The following is a 5,560-nucleotide window of genomic DNA, read 5'->3' as shown; positions in this document are numbered from 1 at the left end:
GTGGCTTTCCCAGCTGGAGGTTGCCTTTATGTGGATTGTTGGTTGGCTGCATTTCCAGAAAGGAGTAAAAGGTTCATGGCTTAGGTGTTATCTTGGACATCAGGACAAAAAAAAGACAAAGTAACATGACATTGCTCTGTGAAAACTGGAGTGTAGTTATCTTGCTTCTGGGAAAATGTCATATCTTGGTCCTCCATGGATAAAGTGACGAGTCAGGGGTGTAGGAAATATGTCTGAGGCACTCTGCAAACCCGTGTTGCATAGGCTGAAAACTCGCTACGAATACATGCATTCCATTCTACTGCAGCTCCTTCATGAAAAGGAACAGCACCAAAAACCGTGGGGGTTAGAAACGGGGAGGTGCTTGGAACTGACACTATTGCATTATTTCCAGAGAACTGCAATGTGTTCTGCTTGAACAAAAGGAAGTTGGGTTGTGATAATATAATTCTGGATTCCATGGAATGTTGTGGCTCAGAGAGGCAAGAGATAAAAGACAGAGAAACAATATAGTGGTAAGTTTCAGGGGTTTTATTTTATATTAAAACATCATTTTGTCACAGATATAGACTGAATGTGAGTAAAAGAGGAGTATTATATTTCTGTGCATCGAAATGGAAACATGCTTACTAAGCTGTGCTTTGTATTATCTGAAAAATACTAAGTGCTCCTCATCATAGCATTTGTCCTAAAAGGCTTACAAAATTTTTCCAGAAAAGGTGCGCTGGCAATCAACAGCTGGTTACCCAGAGGGAAATAAATAGCCTTCTTGATGAAACTACCTGAGAAGCCTCTTTACTGGCAGAACATGTGTCCATACCCCATCTCTCTGTGTCCAAGCATCTTTCTTCAATTATGGACTAGGGTGTGTTGAGTTAGAGAGCCAGAGATCCATAGGCCAGACATAATTTATGCAGATTTCCCCAAGTTTATATAGTAGTTTGTTATTCAACACAAAAGCAGCCACCATAGCAACCTCATCATCACAAAATGCTTATGGTACCTCTGAGAGACACATCGTCGTCTCACAAAGATGTTGAAGTGTGTGAATCTTCCACAGTCTCATAGTTCATCTTTGCCCTGGGTGAACGGGAGAGCTGCGTGCCTAAAGGGCTCCTTTCTGGTGTGATCTAAATGTCCCATTTAAGCACCGTGCGTGTTAAGTAACCTGGCTAGCAGGCGGATTTGCTCCTCTCTCGCAGTTTGTTTTTCATGTTCATTTCCTTAATGATTTGAAAAATTGTTTTCAAAGGTTCCTCCGACAGGGCCCAGTGGCACTGTGCTTGGCCTGGCTTCTTTCGCTGCCAAAATGCAGACCCTCTGCAGTGTGACAGAACAAGGCTTTTGAGCTGCTAACTGGTGAGGGATACGGTAATGAGCTCCAGCTGTGGAGTGCAGGCTCCAAGGAATTGGAGGGGAGCCCAAACAGAGAGGCTCTGGTTGATTCTGGGAAGCCTGTCTTTTGGTGCCCTTATCTTCCCACTTTGGGGATCCAGAAATAGGGCCAAACTCCAGCTGGTGCCTCTGCCTCTGAAAATCCACTGGGACCTGCAAATCGTGTGCTGGACATGGCAGACTTGCAGCCGCAGGTTTTGGCTTTCACCTGTTTAAAGCCCATAGAGGAGTGCAGGTAACTCAGATTTCTGAAAAACAAATGACAATCCCTTATGTGTGGGGTCTTGCAGATTTGTAGGGTCTGCAGATGCTCCCACCATAGCCGGATTTCAAACTACCAACAGCTTAGCAACTGGTTCCCCAAACTGCTGGAAATGTAACAAATGGCTCCAGCACACTGTTGCTCCGGGTTATCTCACTTGCTATCCACATGATCCACATGATCTCACGGATAGGTTGGTGTCCTCAACCCCGTTTAACAGAAAAGGAAACAGGCTTAGAGGATTTAATGCAGAGATTCTCAAACTTTACTGTGCATATGAATCACCTGGGGATCTTGTTAAAGGGGGAACCTGTGATTCTGCATTTTTAACAAGCTCCCAAGTGACAAGTTTCCACAGTTAATTAAAGGTGTAGTCAACTTTCTGGAAAAGAAGGGGAGGAGGCTAAAAGATGGTCTGTCCCAACTGACAAGTCACACTGTGCCCCCTCTTCCAAGCCATACCCATTGATTCCTCAATCAGTTCCCCTCCTGGAATGTTCAGGGGTTCTACTAGGCCCTCCCAGGAACCACTGCAGGACACACCATAGTCCACTGTTTCAGGCAGAAGGGGAGCTGGTTTCCTCTCCAGGGCTCACAGGTTAGTAACAAGGCAGAACTGATTGACGGAGGGCTGCAGGAAGGCCTTTTGCAATACCCAGTGCTAAACATATAAAGCAACCCCGCTCGCTCCTTGAGTTGGGCCACAGTATGTGACTTTAGGACACTGCACTCCTAGGAATCTTCAAACCTCACATTTTTACTCCTCGGCATATTGGGCATATTGTGGAGGAGCCAAAAGTTAATGCCATTTTCTACTCACCTGACAGTTATAAACTTAGGGGCCCAAACCAGCAAACCAGAAAACAGTTACAAATGAGCTAATATAGGTCCTGCTTTCACTCAACTTTATCACCTAATAATGAAGATTTAGATAGACCCTGATGACTGAGTGGAGAAACTCAAGCAAGGGAGGCCCTGTGCCTATGATGGTGCTGGATTCCGAGGACAGATGACAGTGCTCCTGACCTCAGAGTCTGAAATCCAGTCAGGCAACGCACATTGATGGAACAGTTAGGGTACGACCCATTATATAGTGCATGCTAAGTCGCTTCAGTCGTTTCTCACTCTGTATGACCCCATGGACTGTAGCCCACTGGGCTCCTCTGTCCGTGGAATTTTCCAGGCAAGAATACTGGAGTGGGTTGCCACGCCCTCCTCTAGGGATCTTCCCGACCCAGGAATCAAACCCGCTTCTCTTATGTCTCCTGCAGTGGCAGGCGGATTCTTTACCACTAGCACCACCTGGGAAGCCCTATTACATAGTACCAAGCCCAATTGTGCCATAAGATTTAGATCATGTTTGTTGTATAGAATGCTGAAATGTGTATAGGCAGGGCTACTGTCTAGACTGCCAGAACACAATTTCCAAAGGAATGTTCTCCATCCCTGTTTTAAGACTTTTCATTCAATCGGGCAATCAAAAGATTCAAACGTATCCAAGCTATTTTCTAGTTAATGGAATGCACGAGCAAAGGATTCTTTTCTTTTCCTTTGGAGATTGTCTCACAATCAAAACCATCTTTCTAGTAAAATGATTTTATCCTGATACTCAGCTCCAATTCTTTTTTTATTTTATTCTCCTGAGTCTGGATAAAGCAAGTGATTCATGATGATCCATTTATTCACTGCCAAAATGTATGTTTGCTGTTACAGAGACATACCTTAGCTGTGTCTCTCTCCTTTTCTTTATCACCTTACCAATTCTATTCTGTGTCTGGTAGAGGAATACCTTTGTGTTTATAGGGTAAGATAGTGCCAGGCACATATCTTGCCCTTCCTACCTGTGGAAATTCCCCTCATCTTCTCAGGCCCAATTTGAAATGCCATGTTCTCTGGGAACCCTTCCCCAATCCCCACAGTGACTTGGAAATTATTATATTTTCCTCTAGCCTGCAACCCTTGTGACCCTCTTCTCAATGGTAGGTTATATTTCACTCTGCTTTTCATTAGAGGTAATCATCTCAGTATCTTTCTCCCTTTCCTACCTCCAACCCACTAGGATGTCAGATTTTTAGGCTGTTAGGTCCATAATAATTATAATTATTGGTTATTTAGCACTCACTAAGTACCAGGCATTTTACAAGAGAGTATTTTAAAACTTCAAAATAACTCTCTTATCAGAGGCATTGTTATCCCATATCACTGCGGCTCAGTGAGGTCAGGCAACTGGTCTGGGGTCTGCCAGCAGTACTTTTAACCTGACTCAAAGCCCACATTCCTTCCATTCTACTCTCCAGCCATATGCTGTCTTTGAGGGCAGAGACTAAGGCTTCCAGCCAGAGTAAGTGTTCAGTGAGTTGTCGAATGAATATGGACATGAAGGAGTATGTGTAACTTGGCTCATGGTAGCAATAATGCTAGAAAAAGGGCCTGGCTCCAGGCTGGTGAACCTCCTCTTGTGGCCTCCCTGGTGCGTCACTCAGGTGTTCTTGCCCTCAATCCCTGTGTCCTGTGCTCTATCCCCAGTTCTCTGTTCCTTTCCCATCAGTCATCTAGATAAGTTTATAAATGAATACACTCTAATGCTATTCTGTTAATGGATACTAGTAAGATATCTAAAAATTCATTCATTCAATATTTTCATAAGAAAATTCAATGCATAGTGCCAGTCACATAGGAGGTCCTTATAAATAGCCATTGAATAAATGTGCTAGAGATAAAACAGACTGTTTGTGGCAATAAATGAAGGGGACACAGACATAGTTATTGTTGTTGTTTAGCTACTAAGTTGTGTCTGACTCTTTGCGACCCCATGGACTGTAGCCCTCCAGGCTCCTCTGTCCATGGGATTTTCCAGCAAGAATACTGAAGTGAGTTGCCATTTCCTTCTCCAGGGGGTCTTCCCATCCCAGGGATCGAACCCAAGTCTCCTGCATTGGCAGCCGGATTCTTTACCTCTGAGCCATCAGGGAAGCCCACAGACATAGTTAGGTTAGAGCTCTTTTCTAGCAAACACATCTAGGTATCAAGGTCTGTGCTAACTTGGAGATACCAAGATAACTAAGACAGACATGGTCTCTGCCCTCTTGGGGCTTACTCTCTAGTAGGTGATGTATTTTCATCTTACACTAGGGTCTACTTGAATCAATATTCTAATCTAAAAGAGTAGGGTAGAAAAAGGTATTCTAGGGCAGGGGTAGGGATTCTTGCCATTGTAATTCATTATGAAGAAGATTCTAGGTTTGAAGTGTCCACAGGGGCTTCCCCTTCCTTTTCCTTTTACTTCAATTCTTCTCAACTGGAGAAAGAAGTGGAGACATACCTCCTTAGAGGGTTGTAGCATCATTTTCAGTGAGTGCTTTTATCATTAAACAATTGTATAACCACTAAATAAAAATATTCTCACCATAAAAAGTATCTGATAATACCAATGCTACCTTCAGACTTTACCTCAAACCCATTCTCCAGAAGTAATCACAATTAAGTTTTCTTCTGTCTCTATCCAAACATTTTTCTCTGCATTTCACAATCATATGTACATACATACACGCATAGTGATTATCTTTTTACTATAAAAGCAACTGTTTTCTATATATTCTTAAGTAATAACTTTTGATTTAACAGTATATCTTTGCTATCTTTCCATATTCCTACGTATAGATCTGCATTCTTCTTCCTTAAAAAAAATGAACTTGTTCCATTTAAACTGCTGTATAGTATTCTATTGTGTGGATGGATGTACCACAGTTTATTTAACCATTTCTATACTGATGAGTCAGAGAAGGCAATGGCACCCCACTCTAGCACTCTTGCCTGGAGAGTCCCATGGACGGAGGAGCCTGGAAGGCTGCAGTCCATGGGGTCGCTGAGGGTTGGACACGACTGAGCGACTTCACTTTTACT

At 43.2% G+C, this 5,560-nt stretch overlaps 1 long non-coding RNA gene across 2 annotated transcripts; it reads right to left on the bottom strand.

Annotated features, from left to right (window-relative positions):
* Positions 1-510: 510 nt before the first annotated feature.
* LOC123331719 lies at positions 511-2,871 on the bottom strand. Of its 2 annotated transcripts, none has more exons than XR_006548450.1 (2): positions 2,478-2,871; positions 511-1,643 (listed from the first exon to the last, which is right to left on the bottom strand). It is a non-coding gene; the product is annotated as an uncharacterized LOC123331719 (long non-coding RNA). The 2 variants fall into 2 exon arrangements; XR_006548451.1 differs by lacking the exon at positions 2,478-2,871 and adding an exon at positions 2,201-2,443.
* Between the last annotated feature and the right edge of the window lie 2,689 nt (positions 2,872-5,560).

Source organism: Bubalus bubalis, chromosome X, assembly GCF_019923935.1.
Source record: "Bubalus bubalis isolate 160015118507 breed Murrah chromosome X, NDDB_SH_1, whole genome shotgun sequence".
Classification (NCBI taxonomy): Eukaryota; Metazoa; Chordata; class Mammalia; order Artiodactyla; family Bovidae; genus Bubalus; species Bubalus bubalis.
The sequence above is the reverse complement of the archived record's forward strand: the minus strand, read 5'-3'. Positions and strand labels throughout refer to the sequence as shown.